This window comes from Balaenoptera acutorostrata, chromosome 8 (genome assembly GCF_949987535.1).
Source record: "Balaenoptera acutorostrata chromosome 8, mBalAcu1.1, whole genome shotgun sequence".
NCBI lineage: Eukaryota > Metazoa > Chordata > Mammalia > Artiodactyla > Balaenopteridae > Balaenoptera > Balaenoptera acutorostrata.
Genome location: NC_080071.1, coordinates 100,341,755 through 100,361,171, shown reverse-complemented (window position 1 = coordinate 100,361,171; position 19,417 = coordinate 100,341,755).

Genomic DNA, 19,417 nt, shown 5'->3' with positions numbered 1-19,417 from the left:
AAGGACTTATCCCAAGTTAAATTAGTCTCTTGATATATTTTAGCAATGCTCCATTTCAATGTATGATTCACTTTCTCAGTTTTTCCTGTTGATTGTGATCTCCAGGATGATGTATTTTCCAATTAATTTGCAGTGCTTTAGACACTTGTTGGGTTATGCTAGAAACAAAAGCAGGCCCGTTCAAAAGCTGTTCAGCACTCTTTAGTCCAAGTAAGGGACTCAAGATCATGTCCCTTAAAGCCTTATAGAGGGGCTTTACTATGAGCCCATAGTTTGGGATCCACAGCCAACAGAACCCTGCCATTTCCAGAGACACCCCCTCAGCTGTCCACAGGTCTTGGGTGCTCCCAAGCCTGCAATTGTCTGTTTTCTGTCAGGCAAAAGATCTCACTATCCTTGGGAGAGGGCAAAGCCCAGATATGTGACTTGTTACTTACAAATCTGGACCTTTTTCTGGGAGACCTTATATCCACAATTGGCCAGGGCTCTGATGGTATTTTGTAGAATTTATGACATGTAGGGCTTGCTGTGAGCAAATTGTCCACAAATTGGAGTAAAGGTCCTTCATCCAATATTAGGTTTCCAATGTTTCCCCAAACAAGGTAGGGGAATTCTTAAATCCTTGAGGCAGGACTGTCCAACAATACTGTTGGACTACCGTGTTTCTGGGTCCTGCCATTCAAAAGCAAACAGCTGCTTTGATTCTTCTGCAATAGGAATGCAGAAAAAGGCATCTTTCAAGTCCAAAACTGGGAGCCAGCTGTATTCTCCCAGAATAGCTGTGAGCAGAGTGTATGGATTAGACACCACAGGGTGCAAATCTTGAATCACTTCATTAATAGCTCTTAAGTCTTGGGCAAAGCAATACTCTGCTGAGTTTGGCTTTTTGACCAGGAGAATAGGGGTGTTGTATGGGAACCTGCAGAGTTTAATCAGTCCTGCTTTCAAAAGCTTTTTGAGAATTGGCTGAATTCCTTTTGGGGACTTTTGCCTCAGAGGATATTGTTTTAGATTAGGTATGCCATAGTCTTTTTTTAATGAGATCCGAATTAGCCATGCATTTTTGGCCTTCCCTGGGGTACCATTAGCCCACACTTCTGGTCTTACCTTTTTGTAGACCTCGGGGGAAAGAGCTCTGTCTCCTTTTCTGGGGCGTCCATGGGTACCATCTGTAGGCTTACAGCATATTCTGTTGGGACTCTGACATCAAGCTGTCTAGTGAAGAAGTTACTTAAGCATTTAATTTATAAAGGAGATCTCAGCCCTAAAGAGGGATTGGACTTTCTGGCATATATAAGAAACTATGTTTCAGGGTTGGGTCCCCTAGTTGGCATTCTAGAGGTTGTAAGAACGAATGATTTTGTATTTCTCCAGATACTCCCATGACTGAGATGGATTGACATGTTTTCTGTGCCACCTTGGTGTTTACCACAGAGTATATTGCACCCATATCTATCAGAAAGTCAATCAGCTCATTCCCAGTGTCAACTTTACCTGGGGTTCCTGTGGGGAAATTGGAATTGGGAGCCTCAAGTGCAAGGGAGCCCCTCGGCCTCACATTTATCATCAGTGCTCCTCTCTTTCTACCAAATGAGAGGCTCCTATCTTTCTTTTATAGTTTTTCTTCTTATCCTTTAGCCTAGGGCAATCTTTTTCCCAGTGCCCTTCCTCTTTACAGTAAGCACATTGTTCCCTCCCCAGTGGTGGCTCACCTCTCTTTGGGTTACTCACCTTCTGGGAATTCAATTCTACTGCCAGAAAAGTGGCATTCCATTTTGCATCTTCTTTTTTCTGTTGTTGCTCCCTGTTGTTGAACACTTTAAAAGCAACATCTACCAGTTGAGAAGAGTTCATTCTAAATGCATCGTCTGATTTTTGCAATTTTCTCATATTTTCCATTCTAGCATTTTCAGGGGCCTAGAGATCTGCTGTAGGCCTGATAAATCCTTTCCAAAAATTCAGAGGGGTCTTCATTTCTTTTTTGCTGAATTTCTTTAATTTTGTTAAAACCCAGCCTGCTGGCTGTTTGCATTTAGGCCCCCACAGGATAATGTCATAGGGGAAATTGCCCTGCACTGGGAGTGCCTCCTGGTCCAAACTGGGTGTGCTGTCAGGTGTTAGATGGCAATGCCAGACCAGGACCCTGTGCCCCAGGAACTAACACGGAATTTTCTAATTGCTCCCCACGAGGAGGGGGAGCCAGTCTGACCATTTCTTGAGCCCCAGTGTCAGGAATGGGGGCTGGATCTGTAGGAATGGGAGGCGGTGGGAGGAGTGGGTATATTGGCATAGCAGCCAGAACAGCTGGGACAGCTAGTTCAGCTGGAAGAGTTAAGGTTTGAAGCAACGTATCTTCACTCTCATTCCCTTCCTTTTCTTATTTTCCCTGATGTAATGGCACAAATGCTTGCACGTAGGGGGTTTCATCATTCTTCCCCTCTTTTTTAGCGGAATAACTCTAATTGCAGGATTGTATACAGGCATTCAAAGGCCACCATTCCTCAGCATTTTATTGTAAAACCATTAATAGCAACAGATCCTCTTTAACCATTTTGCCTTGGCATCAAACAGCCAGGCTTAATTCTGGGCTGGGGCTTTTTGTCATTTTAGAAACCAAGTGGAACCTTTCTCTTCTCCCTGGGAATTTCCCACTGTCAGACAAGAACAAACAGGTTGGGGATGGGGGTTTCTCTTCTTTTCCTCCATTTGACATCAGTAAAAGTTTTAAGTATCACAAACTGATTTGGCTTTAAACGGAGAAATGGTACCAAAACAAAATGAAACAAAAAACCCAAAGGACAAACAGAAAACCCTAAATAAACCATCAAGTTTGGTCTTGGGGCCCTACTTATACCAATGACACAGGATACCACAAATGACATAATTAACACAGCAAGGGTGGCAGTACATAGTACACAGGGTTTCAAGATAACCCTGCATAAACCCCTTGTGGAGATCTGAACAGATACTGTGGGCACACATTGTTACAATAACATTATCTTTTTCTTAGTCATGGGTTCATAGCTGTAATCCGAGGGAGGAGATACGGGGATATATGTATATGTATAGTTGACTCACTTTGTTATAAAGCAGAAACTAACACACCATTGTAAAGCAATTATACTCCAATAAAGATGTTTTAAAAATGCACCCCAGAAGACTTTCTTTAGGGAGAGTTGAAACATTCCCCAATTTTTTTAAGACAGAAATACAAGACAAAATACAAACGGTACATACAAATGTTAGCATCCAAAGAAATAAATGAACCGGTTCACAAACTAGGTAAAAGTCTAGCAACTATTTCCTCTCTCCAACAGGATACTCTACTAAAATACAAAACAAACTGTCTTATTCCAAAGGAAAAATAACCCAACTGGAGTGGAATAAAGTTTCCAGCTGTACACACCAGAGTGACTTACCCTACTTTGTGGAGCCCTTCAGCTCCCAGATGTCGATTCCCTGCTCTAACGGCCAAGCTCAGGGGCAGCCAGTGCCACTTTGGGGAATTTTGAAGGGAAGACTCTCACGACAAGTGGTCCTGGTAGTTCCTAAGGCCTTACCCTAATATTCCCCAATGGGAGCCAGCTGGCCACTAGCAGGAAGGCCCCCGGGCTGGCTTCGCCAAAATTTGTTACCAAGTCCAAGCTCATACTGTTCACAGCACAACAGGCCAATAAACTGAGAGACTAGATGTTGGGGCCAATGAATAGCAACTTTATTTGGAAAGCCAGCAGACCCAGAAGATGGTGGACTAGTGTCACAAAGAACCATCTTCCCCGAATTTGAATTTAGGCTTCTTTTATACTAAAAGGGGAGGGGGCGTGGCTGGTTGTTGCAGACTTCTTGGTATCAAATCCTTTGTTCTTGCAACTGTCCACGTGTGTCAGGTCATGATGTTCCTATAAACCTCCAACAAGACTAATATTATCCTCTGTTCTGCAACTTTTTATCTCTATATGAATGGAAAAGTGTTATACCTTTAAAGGTCAGAGCCTTGAGAATGGGTTATCCTGTATATTTCAGGCTGTAGGCAACAGTCTTAACTTATAGCAAAAGCAGTAGAATACAAAAGTTAAAGTAAAAGAAACAGATCCAATATGGAGTCAAATTTGTTCACACACACACATCTCTCAGTTAAACAATTCAAATATTACTCTAAAATTCTTAGATTATGAAGTGCTGTTTATTTATCTGTTATGGTCAGCAGCAGCAGCAGTATATCTAAACCACCCCCTCATTTCACATAAGTATTAAGCATTACCAGTTGTTTCCACACTGTCTCTTTCACCAGGTAAGTTTCATTCCAACTGGAAAAGGAAAAGTTACACACACACACACACACACAAAGATTTTCTCCAAGAATATTGTTATGATTATCTCACCTTGGGAAAGAGAATGAGAATCATGAGAAAGATGAAAATGTTAAGACTGGATTTATTGTTTCACGGAAAGGGAGCAGCTAAAACCCCATACTCATGAGCAGAAGCTTCCTTTTTTGGTTTGTGTTATTAAACTTTATTTCACTGCATAAGATAAAGCCAATAAAATGAGAAATCCCACTTCTTTTGTTGCCACTCCGGGGGCGCTGGAGCTAAACCTTGTGTCCGACCACAGGGGCAGCAGACAGGACAGGAGGACCGGCATGGCCTCAGACAAGCCTCAGACAGGCACGGCCTCAGTGCCCCGACCAGGCTGCTGAGGCCCAGGATGACCACCTCACCCAGGGATGAAGGCACCAGCAGTTGGAGGATTAGGGGATGAGGGTTTCGTGCCTTCTTTGTTCCCTGTGTACATAACACATAGGTCTCCATTTTGAGGATCCAGATCTTAGAATACTTAATAAAATCAGTCCACATGGGGGAGTTTAGGAAGGACTGTGTCCAGGCATACACATACAGATAACACTTGCACAGCACAGACACACACGTAAAGCAACAATCAGAGTTTTCCTCCTGCTCTCCCCAAGACCATGATTTGTAGCCCACCACCCTTTGCTGACAGAGGTCCCCAAGGCATCTAAAAGGAAAGCCATCAACTGTCCTCTGCCCCCAAAAGACGATCCCCACACCCCTCTTAGAAGGAGATGGGTCTTTGGAGTGTCCATCCCACAGGATTCTACTCTTTCCATTCTGCTGTGCTCAGGTCCCTGACATTTGCATTTCAATTTCCAAATTGCTTAAGTGTAAGACCTCTCTTATTTTCCATTTCTTATTATCTTCCAAAGTCAGAGAGACCACAGTGAGTGACTGATAAAGACTTTTTGCCTCCAAACCTCATTTTACTCCCTAGAAATCTTATTTCTCCTCTCACAAGGTTTATGTGTCCCATCCCAGCATTCCAAGACCTTGCTAACATCTGTAGTTTACTGCCACATTTCACACTCCCATTTGTATAGATTTCCCCAGAATTCTTAAAAGAATTCATTTCCCCACTGACAGACCCAAGCACAAAAATTATCCATTCTGGAAAAAGTGCCAAACCCAGACCTGATGGCTGGCAGCCTCCAGCTGGCCAGTTCCTTCTCAGCAAATTGAGATCTGCCACCCAGGGAGGTTATCACTGTAATAGGGAAGACCAAATCTGACGCCATATTAGATCTGTTCCTTTTACTCTAAACTTTGTGTTCTGTTGCCTATGCTTAATCATGCTGGCTCTGCACCTTTTTTAAAAGAATGTTGCCTATTCTGAAATATACAGGATAGCCTATTCTCAAGGCTCTGACCTTTAAGCATCCATTCATACGGAGATGAAAAAGTTGCAGAACAGAGAATAACATTTGTCTTGTTGGAGGTTTACAGGAACATCGTGACCTGACCTATGTGGCCAGCTGCAAGAACAATGGATTCCTACATCAAGAAGTTTGCAAGAACTAACCACACACCTCCCTCACCTTGCTTTGCCAAAACACTTCGAGGAGTTTGGGGCTTGCTGGGCACGAGCCACCTGTCTCCTTGCTTGGCCCTGCAATAAACCTTTCTCTGCTCCAAACTCTGATGTTTTTGTTTGGCCTCACTGTGCATTGGGCACATGAACAACACCAGTGACTGCTATTCTGCACAGTTCACCTTGGCCAAGAGTTGGCATCCTGCTGGCAGGCAAGAAATATGTAGGCTGCTTCCTGCATCCAAGCTGTTGCATCTTTCAACCTGAGCAATTTCCTCAGGAACAGAGTGCCCCCCTAAAGGCTAAGAAACACCGAACTTTACAACTGAGTTTATTTTAAACTTTTTATCATGAAAATAACTTATATAGAAAAGTGCATAAAGCATATATTTACAATCCACCAAATAGTAAAATGAATACCCAACCACACCCAGCTAAAAACATAGGGCACTGCAGCCATTCAGAAGCCCAGGTCTCTTCCTGACCCCTGCCTCACCTCAAAGGTGCCCATATCTTGACTTTTATGATAGTCAATTCCTTGTTTGTATTTTGTTTTTCCACCTACATATGAATCCCTAAACAATATACCATATTTCATAACATCTAAAACCCATTGTGAAATGTGTCATTATTTATGTATAAATAAGAAAGAAAATGCTGCAATTAAACTGACACCTTCTTGATTAGATTTTTATTTTATACTTTTTAAAAGAACACACGGCTTATACGAACATAGCTTTTATCACACTTTATCCTGGTGCATACATTAAAAAGAAAAAATTAAGCAAAATATATTGGCTAAAGTTGTCTTAAAACTTTTTTTTTTTTTAATGTCTGAAACATTTATATTAACATATTTCCATACATATTTCCATACAAATACAAATATAAGATTTTTAGAAATTTCATGTAATGTCTGAAACATTTATATTAACATATTTCCATACATATTTCCATACAAATACAAATATAAGATTTTTAGAAATTTCATGTAATGTCTGAAACATTTATATTAACATATTTCCATACAAATAACCCAATGAAAGTTTAGTATTAGTTGTTTTGTTTGTTTTTTTATACTGCAGGTTCTTATTAGGCATCAGTTTTATACACATCAGTGTATACATGTCAATCCCAATCGCCCAATTCAGCACACCACCATCCCCACCTCATCGCAGTTTTCCCCCCTTGGTGTCCATATGTCCATTCTCTACATCTGTGTCTCAACTTCTGCCCTGCAAACTGGCTCATCTGTACCATTTTTCTAGGTTCCACATACATGCATTAATATACGATATTTGTTTTTCTCTTTCTGACTTACTTCACTCTGTATGACAGTCTTTAGATCCATCCACTTCTCAACAAATGACTCAATTTCGTTCCTTTTTATGGCTGAGTAATATTCCATTGTATATATGTACCACAACTTCTTTATCCATTCGTCTGTTGATGGGCATTTAGGTTGCTTCCATGACCTGGCTATTGTAAATAGTGCTGCAATGAACATTCGGGTGCACGTGTCTTTTTGAATTACGGTTTTCTCTGGGTATATGCCCAGTAGTGGGATTGCTGGGTCATATGGTAATTCTATTTTTAGTTTTTTAAGGAACCTCCATATTGTTCTCCATAGTGGCTGTATCAATTTACATTCCCACCAACAGTGCAAGAGGGTTCCCTTTTCTCCACACCCTCTCCAGCATTTGTTGTTTGTAGATTTTCTGATGATGCCCATTCTAACAGGAGTGAGGTGATACCTCATTGTAGTTTTGATTTGCATTTCTCTAATAATTAGTGACGTTGAGCATCTTTTCATGTGCTTCGTGGCCGTCTGTATGTCTTCTTTGGAGAAATGTCTATTTAGGTCTTCTGCCCATTTTTGGATTGGGGTGTTTGTTTCTTTGATATTGAGCTGAATGAGCTGTTTATATATTTTGGAGATTAATCCTTTGTCCGTTGATTCATTTGCAAATATTTTCTCCCTTTCTGAGGGTTGTCTTTTCGTCTTGTTTATGGTTTCCTTTGCTGTGCAAAAGCTTTGAAGTTTCATTAGGTCCCACTTGTTTATTTTTGTTTTTATTTCCATTACTCTAGGAGGTGGATCGAAAAAGATCTTGCTGTGATTTATGTCAAAGAGTGTTCTTCCTATGTTTTCCTCTAAGAGTTTTATAGTGGCCAGTCTTATATTTAGGTCTCTAATCCATTTTGAGTTTATTTTTGTGTATGGTGTTAGGGAGTATTCTAATTTCATTCTTTTACATGTGGCTGTCCAGTTTTCCCAGCACCACTTATTGAAGAGACTGTCTTTTCTCCATTGTATATCTTTGCCTCCTTTGTCATAGATTAGTTGACCATAGGTGCGTGGGTTAATCTCTGGGCTTTCTATCTTGTTCCATTGATCTATGTTTCTGTTTTTGTGCCAGTACCATATTGTCTTGATTACTGTAGCTTTGTAGTATAGTCTGAAGTCAGGGAGTCTGATTCCTCCAGCTCCATTTTTTTGCCTCAAGACTGCTTTGGCTATTCGGGGTCTTTTGTGTCTCCATACAAATTTTAAGATGATTTGTTCTAGCTCCGTAAAAAATGCCATTGGTAATTTGATAGGGATTGCATTGAATCTGTAGATTGCTTTGGGTAGTATACTCATTTTCACAATGTTGATTCTTCCAATCCAAGAACATGGTATATCTCTCCATCTGTTGGTATCATCTTTAATTTCTTTCATCAGTGTCTTATAGTTTTCTGCATACAGGTCTTTTGTCTCCCTAGGTAGGTTTATTCCTAGGTATTTTACTCTTTTTGTTGCAATGGTAAATGGGAGTGTTTCCATAATTTCTCTTTCAGATTTTTCATCATTAGTGTATAGGAATGCAAGAGATTTCTGTGCATTAATTTTGTAACCTGCAACTTTACCATATTCATTAATTAGCTCTAGCAGTTTTCTGATGGCAGTTTTAGGATTCTCTATGTATAATATCATGTCATCCGCAAACAGTGACAGTTTTACTTCTTCTTTTCCAATTTGTATTCCTTTTATTTCTTTTTCTTCTCTGATTGCCGTGGCTAGGACTTCCAGAACTATGTTGAATAATAGTGGTGAGAGTGGACATCCTTGTCTCATTCCTGATCTTAGAGGAAATGCTTTCAGTTTTTCACCATTGAGAATGATGTTTGCTGTGGGTTTGTCATATATGGCCTTTATTATGTTGAGGTAGGTTCCCTCTATACCACTTTCTGGAGAGTTTTTATCATAAATGGGTGTTGAATTTTGTCAAAAGCTTTTTCTGCATCTATTGAGATGATCATATGGTTTTTATTCTTCAATTTGTTAATATGGTGTATCACATTGATTGATTTGCGTATATTGAAGAATCCTTGCATCCCTGGGATAAATCCCACTTGATCATGGTGTATGATCCTTTTAATGTGTTGTTGGATTCTGTTTGCTAGTATTTTGTTGAGGATTTTTGCATCTATATTCATCAGTGATATTGGTCTGTAATTTTCTTTTTTTGTAGTGTCTTTGTCTGGTTTTGGTATCAGGGTGATGGTGGCCTCATAGAATGAGTTTGGGAGAGTTCCTTCCTCTGCAATTTTTTGGAAGAGTTTGAGAAGGATGGGTGTTAGCTCTTCTCTAAATGTTTGATAGAATTCACCTGTGAAGCCATCTGGTCCTGGACTTTTGTTTGTTGGAAGATTTTTAATCACAGTTTCAATTTCATTACTTGTGATTGGTCTGTTGATATTTTCTGTTTCTTCCTGATTCAGTCTTGGAAGGTTATACCTTTCTAAGAATTTGTCCATTTCTTCCAGGTTGTCCATTTTATTGGCATAAAGTTGCTTGTAGTAGTCTCTTAGGATGTTTTGTATTTCTGCGGTGTCTGTTGTAACTTCTCCTTTTTCATTTCTGATTTTATTGATTTGAGTCCTCTCCCTCTTTTTCTTGATGAGTCTGGCTAATGGCTTATCAATTTTGTTTATCTTCTCAAAGAACCAACTTTTAGTTTTATTGATCTTTGCTATTGTTTTCTTTGTTTCTATTTCATTTATTTCTGCTCTGATCTTTATGATTTCTTTCCTTCTGCTAACTTTGGGTTTTGTTTGTTCTTCTTTCTCTAGTTTCTTTAGGTGTAATGTTAGATTGTTTACTTGAGATTTTTCTTGTTTCTTTAGGTAGGCTTGTATAGCTATAAACTTCCCTCTTAGAACCGCTTTTGCTGCATCCCATAGGTTTTGGGTCGTCGTGTTTTCATTGTCATTTGTCTCTAGGTATTTTTTTATTTCCTGTTTGATTTCTTCAGTGATCTCTTGGTTATTTAGTAACGTATTGTTTAGCCTCCATGTGTTTGTCTTTTTTACGTTTTTTTCCCTGTAATTCATTTCTAATCTCATAGCGTTGTGGTCAGAAAAGATGCTTGATATGATTTCAATTTTCTTAAATTTACTGAGGCTTGATTTGTGACCCAAGATGTGATCTATCCTGGAGAATGTTCCGTGTGCACTTGAGAAGAACGTGTAATCTGCCATTTTTGGATGGAATGTTCTATATATATCAATTAAATCTATCTGGTCTATTGTGTCATTTAAAGCTTCTGTTTCCTTATTTATTTTCATTCTGGATGATCTGTCCATTGGTGTAAGTGAGGTGTTAAAGTCCCCCACTATTATTGTGTTACTGTCGATTTCCTCTTTTATAGCTGTTAGCAGTTGCCTTATGTATTGAGGTGCTCCTATGTTGGGTGCATATATATTTATAATTGTTATATCTTCTTCTTGGATTGATCCCTGGATCATTATGTAGTGTCCTTCCTTGTCTCTTGTAACATTCTTTATTTTAAAGTCTATTTTATCTGATATGAGTATAGCTACTCCAGCTTTCTTTTGATTTCCATTTGCATGGAATATCTTTTTCCATCCCCTCACTTTCAGTCTGTATGTGTCCCTAGGTCTGAAGTGGGTCTCTTGTAGACAGCATATATATGGGTCTTGTTTTTGTATCCATTCAGCCAGTCTATGTCTTTTGGTTGGGGCATTTAATCCATTCACGTTTAAGGTAATTATCGATATGTATGTTCCTATGACCATTTTCTTAATTGTTTTGGGTTTGTTTTTTTTTTTTTTTTTTTTTTGGGTTTGTTTTTGTAGGTCCTTTTCTTCTCTTGTGTTTCCCACTTAGAGAAGTTCCTTTAGCATTTGTTGTAGAGCTGGTTTGGTGGTGCTGAATTCTCGTAGCTTTTGCTTGTCTGTAAAGCTTTTGATTTCTCCATCAAATCTAAATGAGATCTTTGCTGGGTAGAGTAATCTTGGTTGTAGGTTCTTCCTTTTCATCACTTTAAGTATTTCATGCCACTCCCTTCTGGCTTGCAGAGTTTCTGCTGAGAAATCAGCTGTTAACCTTATGGGAGTTCCCTTGTATGTTATTTGTCGTTTTTCCCTTGCTGCTTTCAGTAATTTTTCTTTGTCTTTAATTTTTGCCACTTTGATTACTATGTGTCTCGGCGTGTTTCTCCTTGGGTTTATTCTGTATGGGACTCTCTGCGCTTCCTGGACTTGGGTGGCTATTTCCTTTCCCATGTTAGGGAAGTTTTCGACTATAATCTCTTCAAATATTTTCTCTGTCCTTTCTCTCTCTCTTCTCCTTCTGGGACCCCTATAATGCGAATGTTGTTGTGTTTAATGTTGTCCCAGAGGTCTCTTAGGCTGTCTTCATTTCTTTTTATTCTTTTTTCTTTAGTCTGTTCCGCAGCAGTGAATTCCACCATTCTGTCTTCCAGGTCACTTATCCGTTCTTCTGCCTCAGTTATTCTGCTATTGATTCCTTCTAGTGTAGTTTTCATTTCAGTTATTGTATTGGTCATCTCTGTTTGTTTGTTCTTTAATTCTTCTAGGTCTTTGTTAATCATTTCTTGCATCTTCTCAATCTTTGCCTCCATTCTTATTCCGAGGTCCTGGATCATCTTCACTATCATTATTCTGAATTCTTTTTCTGGAAGGTTGCCTATCTCCACTTCATTTAGTTGTTTTTCTGGGGTTTTTTCTTGTTCCTTCATCTGGTACATAGCCCTCTGCCTTTTCATCTTCTCTGTCTTTCTGTAACTGTGGTTTTTGGTCCACAGGCTGCAGGATTGTAGTTTTTCTTGCTTCTGTTGTCTGCCCTCTGGTGGTTGAGGCTATCTAAGAGGCTTGATGGGAGGCTCTGGTGGTGGGTAGAGCTGACTGTTGCTGTGGCGGTCAGAGCTCAGTAAAACCTTAATCCACTTGACTGTTGATGGGTGGGGCTGGGTTCCCTCCCTGTTGCTGTGGCGATCAGAGCTCAGTCAAACCTTAATCCACTTGACTGTTGATGGGTGGGGCTGGGTTCCCTCCCTGTTGGTTGTTTTGCCTGAGGCAACCCAACACTGGAGCCTACCCGTGCTCTTTGGTGGGGTTAATGGCAGACTCTGGGAGGGCTCACGCCAAGGAGAGCTTCCCAGGACCTCTGCTGCCAGTGTCCTTATCCCCACGGTGAAACAGAGCCACCACTCGCCTCTGCAGGAGACCCCCCAACACCAGCAGGTACGTCTGGTTCAGTCTCCCCCAGGGTCACTGCTCCTTCCCCTGGGTCCCGATGCACACATTACTTTGTGTGTGCCCTCCAAGAGTGGGGTCTCTGTTTCCCCCAGTCCTGTCACAGTCCTGCAATCAATTCCCACTAGACTTCAAAGTCTGATTCTCTAGAAATTCCTCCTCCCTTTGCCGGACCCCCAGGTTGGGAAGCCTGACGTGGGGCTCAGAACCTTCACTCCAGTGGGTGGACTTCTGTGGTATAAGTGTTCGCCAGTCTGTGAGTCACCCACCCAGCAGTTATGGGATTTGATTTTACTCTGATTGCGCCCCTCCTACCGTCTCACTGTGGCTTCTCCTCTGTCCTTGGACGTGGGGTATCCTCCTTGGTGAAGACCAGGGTCTTCCTGTCAATGATTGTCCAGCAGCCAGTTGTGATTCTGGTGCTCTCGCAAGAGGGAGTGAGAGCACGTCCTTCTACTCCGCCATCTTGGTTAATCCCCCTTAAAACTTTTTTATACCCAGATTCCACAGCCATGTCACTTTTTGACTCAGGTTGTCCATGTCTGTTTTATTCATGTAACATCATCCTCTGTGCAAAAGGTGTGTTGGAAACTGGGAATTTCCTGTAATGGTGCTTCTCCACTGTTTCCTGGCTTTCTTGCAAACAACTGCCACTCATTCAACAAGTTTGTGTGTCAATCTTTTCATCATGACCTTCACAGTAATTACCATAATAGTCACGAACATTTGACTGCTTTAGCCAATAGGTGGCATCATCTTCAAACTTGTAACTTCATCAGAGCTCACTGAGAGATGCTCTTGGTACACTGCTTATGTCTGGCTGAGTCCAATCGCACAGCTGACCATTTTGGCAGTTTAGGTTTCTTTTAAAAAAAATTTTTTTAACTTGGCTTTCTTTTGTGAGGCATTAACTTGGGTTTATTTTCCATTTATACCATGATTTATGGGTCAGGAGTTCAGGCAGGGCTCAGCTGGGTGACTCTTCTGCTTACTTAGCAATGCTCAGCTTGTCTGGAGGCACAAGACAGCCTCACTCACATGTGGGCCACCTTGGAGGGGGCGGCTGGAAGGCCAGGCTCAGCTGGGACTGTTGACCAAAGTTCCTACATGTGACCTCTTAAGCAAGTCATCCTCAGGCTAGTTGGCCTTCTTACATGGTAGCTCAGGGCTCCCAAACAGAATGTTCCAGGAATAAGCAGGTCAGGAGACCCGACCCCAACTGAACTTTTAATCTTGATTATGGCTAGAAGTTCTGTTATTTTTTTCAAATTTTCTAAAAAACTTTCTATAGTTTTCTGCTCCCTGAAAATATTTCCAAGCGTGTCCTTAACTTATTAAACAGAGTAAGTAGAATTGTTTTATATTTTATGTCTGATGATTTCAATACCTGGGTCTTTGAGGCCATTGTTAATTTCTGGAATTGATGGGGTGGTGCTTTTAATTTTCATTCGTGATATTGTATTTCATTGTGTACCCTACTATCTTTGACTACGTGTACTCATTGTAGTTGAAAAATTGCTTAAGGACTAATCTTTGAAGTCCTGGATGAAAGTATCTTCCTCCAAAGAAAACTAAAAATACCCCCTAAAATACCATTTCATGCCCCACAACATCTGCCTAACCCATAATATTTTATCCCCTTCTGCTCTGCTTTCCCTGAAGTTTGGTTCTCTTGTAAGGCCAATGGGAGCCATCTCCACCTCACCTACTTTGTGGTCAACAGGTAGAGTCTACCATTTCCTCACTTGCCAGTGCAGATATCAGATCTCCAACCATTTTTTAAATCCCTCATAACAAAAACAAAAACAAACAAACAAAAACTTGTTCCATCCGGATTAACAGCATTCAGCTAAATAATGCCCTAATTCTCAGATGTTTTCTCTCCCTAGCTATACTGTATAAGATTTTTCCACACGGTCCACAATATTCCTTTCCATCTGAGACAGGAGGGAAAGGGACAGGACACAACTGCTAGATAAATGGAGATGGGTCACAGCTGTTAGGATGAACTAAAACCCAGCTGGAACTGGCTTAAACCAAGGTGGCTTTGAGGATGGCCTGGCCATTGACTTTTAGCACATTGTACCTTCATTATAATGCTAAAAATCACTCCCCCTTATGCCATGACAGTTCTGAGGCAGACCATAAAAGGTCAAAAAGTGGGCAATGGAGATTGGTTCAAGATGGCAGAGTAGAAGGATGTGCTCTCACTCCCTCTTGTGAGAGCACTGGAATCACAACTAACTGCTGAACAATCATCGACAAGAAGACACTGGAACTCACAAAAAAGATACCCCACATCCAGAGACAAAGGAGAAGCCACAATGAGATGGTAGGAGGGGAGCAATCACAATAAACTCAAATCCCATAACTGCTGGGTGGGTGGCTCACAAACTGGAGAACACTTATACCACAGAAGTCCACCCACTGGAGTGAAGGTTCTGAGCCCCACGTCAGGCTTCCCAACCTGGGGGTCTGGCAACGGGAGGAGGAATTCCTAGATAATCAGACTTTGAAGGCTAGTGGGATTTGATTGCAGGACTTCAACAGGACTGGGGGAAGCAGAGACTCCACTCTTGGAGGGCACACACAAAGTAGTGTGTGCGTTGGGACCCAGGGGAAGGAGCAGTGACCCCATAGGAGACTGAACCAGAGCTACTTGCTAGTGTTGAAGGGTCTCCTGCAGAGGCGGGGGTGGCTGTGTCTCACCATGAGGACAAGGACACTGGCAGCAGAAGTTCTGGGAAGTACTCCATGGTGAGAGCCCTCCCAGAGTCCGCCATGAGCCCCACCAAAGAATGGGGGTAGGCTCCAGTGTTGGGTCGCCTCAGGCCAAACAACCAACAGGGAGGGAACCCAGCCCCACCCATCAGCAGACAAGTGGATTAAAGTTTTACTGAGCTCTGCCCACCAGAGCAATAGCCAGCTCTACCCACCACCAGTCCCTCCCATCAGGAAATTTGCTCAACCCTCTTAGAAAGCCTCATCTGTCAGAGGGCAGACTGCAGAAGAAGAATTACAATCCTGCAGCCTGTGGAACAAAAGCCACATTCACAGAAAGATAGACAAGATGAAAAGGCAGAGGGCTATATACCAGATGAAGGAACAAGATAAAACCCCAGAAAAACAACTAAATGAAGTGGAAATAGGTAACCTTCAAGAAAAGGAATTCAGAATAATGATAGTGAAGATGATCCAGGACCTCGGAATAAGAATGGAGGCAAAGATCAACAAGATGCAAGAAATCTTTAACAAAGACCTAGAAGAATTAAAGAACAAACAGAGATGAACAATACAATAACTGAAATGAAAAATACACTAAAGGAATCAATAGCAGAATAACTGAGGCAGAAGAACGGATAAGTGACCTGGAAGACACAATGGTGGAATTCACTGCTGCAGAACAGAATAAAGAAAAAAGAATGAAAAGAAATGAACACAGCCTAAGAGACCTCTGGGACAACATTAAACGCAACAACATTCGCATTATAGGGGTCCCAGAGGAGAAGAGAGAGAGAAAGGACCAGAGAAAATATTTGAAGAGATTATAGTCGAAAACTTCCCTAACACAGGAAAAGAAATAGCCATCCAAGCCCAGGAAGTGCAGAGAGTACAATACAGGATAAACCCAAGGAGAAACACACTGAGACACATAGTAATCAAATTGGCAAAAATTAAAGACAAAGAAAAATTATTGAAAGCAGCAAGAGAAAAATGACAAATAACATACAAGGGAACTCCCATAAGGTTAACGGCTGATCCTCAGCAGAAATTCTACAAGCCAGAAGGGAGTTGCATGACATATTTAAAGTGATGAAACGGAAGAAACTACAATGAAGATTACTCTATCCAGCAAGTATCTCATTCAGATTCGATGGAGAAATCAAAAGCTTTACAGACAAACAAAAGCTAAGAGAATTCAGCACCACCAAACCAGCTCTACAACAAATGCTAAAGGAACTTCTCTAAGTGGGAAGCACAAGAGAAGAGAAGGACTTACAAAAACAAACCCAAAACAATTAAGAAAATGATAATAGGAACATACATATTGACATTTACCTTTAACGTGAATGGATTAAATGCTCCAACGAAAAGACACAGGCTCACTGAATGGATACAAAAACAAGACCCATATATATGCTGTCTACAAGAGACCCACTTCAGACCTAGGGACACATACAGACTGAAAGTGAGGGAATGGAAAAAGATATTCCATGCAAATGGAAATCAAAAGAAAGCTGGAGTAGCAATAGTCATATCAGAAAAAATACACTTTAAAATAAACAATGTTACAAGAGACAAGGAAGGACACTACATAATGATCAAGGGATCAATCCAAGAAGAAGATATAACAAGTATAAATATATATGCACCCAACATAGGAACACCTCAACACATAAGGCAACTGCTAACAGCTATAAAAGAGGAAAACGACAGTAACACAATAATAATGGGGGACTTTAACACTTCATTTACACTAATGGACAGATCATCCAAACAGAAAATTAATAAGGAAACACAAGGTTTAAATGATACAATAGACCAGATAGATTTAATTGATATTTATAGGACATTCCATCCAAAAACAGCAGATTACACTTTCTTCTCAAGTACGCGTGCAACATTCTCCAGGATACATCATATCTTGGGTCACAAATCAAGCCTCAGTAAATTTAAGAAAATTGATATCATATGAAGCATCTTTTCTGACCACAATGCTATAAGATTAGAAATCAATTACAGGGAAAAAAACATAAAAAACACAAACACCTGGAAGCTAAACAACACGTTACTAAATAACCAAGATATCACTGAAGAAATCAAACAGGAAATCAAAAAAACACCTAGAGACAAATGACAAAGAAAACACGGTGATCCAAAACCTATGGGATGCAGCAAAACCAGTTCTAAGAGGGAAGTTTATAGCAATACAAGCCTACCTCTAGAACCACGACAAATCACAAATAAACAATCTACCCTTACACCTAAAACAATTAGAGAAAGTACCAAGAAAACCCAAAGTTAGCAGAAGGAAAGGAATCATAAAGATCAGATCAGAAATAAATGTAAAAGAAATGAAAGAAACAGTAGCAAAGATCAATAAAACTAAAAGCTGGTTCTTTGAGAAGATAAACAAAATTGATAAACCATTAGCCAGACTCATCAAGAAAAAAAGGGAGAGGACTCAAATCAATAGAATTACAAACAAAAACAGAAAAGTAACAACTGACACTGAAGAAATACAAAGGATCATGAGAGATTACTACAAGGAACTATATGCCAATAAAATGGACAACCTGGAAGAAATGGACAAATTCTTAGAAATGCACAACTTCCGAGACTGAACCAGGAAGAAATAGAAAATATGAACAGACCAATCACAAGCCCTGAAATTGAAACTGTGATTTAAAATCTTCCAACAAACAAAAGCCCAGGACCAGATGGCTTCACAGGCAAATTCTATCATTTAGAGAAGGTGCTAACATCTATCCTTCTCACACTCTTCCAAAATATAACAGAGGGAGGAACACTGCCAAACTCATTCTACGAGGCCTCCATCACCCTGATACCAAAACCAGACAAAGATGTCACAAAGAAAGAAAAATACAGGCCAATATCACTGATGAACATAGAGGCAAAAATGCTCAACAAATACTAGCAAACAGAATCCAACAGCACATTAAAAGGATCATACACCATGATCAATTGGGGTTTATCCCAGTAATGCAAGGATTCTTCAATATATGCAAATCAATCAATGTGATACACCGTATTAACAAATTAAAGGAGAAAAACCATATGATCATCTCAATAGATACAGAGAAAGCTTTCGACAAAATTCAACACCCATTTATGATAAAAACCCTCCAGAGTGTAGGCATAGAGGGAACTTTCCTCAACATAATAAAGGCCATATATGACAAATCCATAGTCAACATCGTCCTCAATGGTGAAAACCTGAAACCATTTCCACTAAGATCAGGAACAAGACAAGGTTGCCCACTCTCACCACTATTATTCAACATAGTTTTGGAAGTTTTAGCCACAGCAATCAGAGAAGAAAAAGAAATAAAAGGAATTCAAATCAGAAAAGAAGAAGTAAAGCTGTCACTGTTTGCAGATTACATGATATTACACATAGAGAATTCTAAAGATGCTACCAGAAAAATACTAGAGGTAATCGAATTTTGTAAAGTAGCAGGATACAAAATTAATGCACAGAAATCTCTTGCATTCCTACACACTAATGATGAAAAATCTGAAAGAGAAATTAAGGAAACACTCTCATTTACCACTGCAACAAAAAGAATAAAATACCTAGGAATAAACCTACCTATGGAGACAAAACACCTGTATGCAGAAAACTATAAGACACTGATGAAAGAAATTAAAGATGACACAAACAGATGGAGAGATATACCATGTTCTTGGATTGGAAGAATCAACATTGTGAAAATAACTATACTACCCAAAGCAATCTACAGATTCAATGCAATCCCTATCAAACTACCACTAGCATTTTTCACAGAACTAGAGCAAAAAATTTCACAATTTGTATGGAAACACAAAAGACCTCGAATAGCCAAAGCAATCTTGAGAAAGAAAAATGGTGATGGAGGAATCAGGCTCCCTGACTTCAGACTATACTACAAAGCTACAGTAATCAAGGCAGTATGGTACTGGCACAAAAACAGAAATATAGATCAATGGAACAGGATAGAAAGCCCAGAGATAAACCCATGCACATATGGTCACCTTATCTTTGATAAAGGAGGCAAGAATATACAATGGAGAAAAGGCAGCCTCTTCAATAGTGGTGCTGGGAAAACTGGACAGCTACATGTAAAAGAATGAAATTAGAACACTCCCTAACACCATACACAAAAATAAACTCAAAATGGATTAAAGACCTAAATGTAAGGCCAGACACTATCAAACTCTTAGAGGAAAACATAGGCAGAACAGTCTA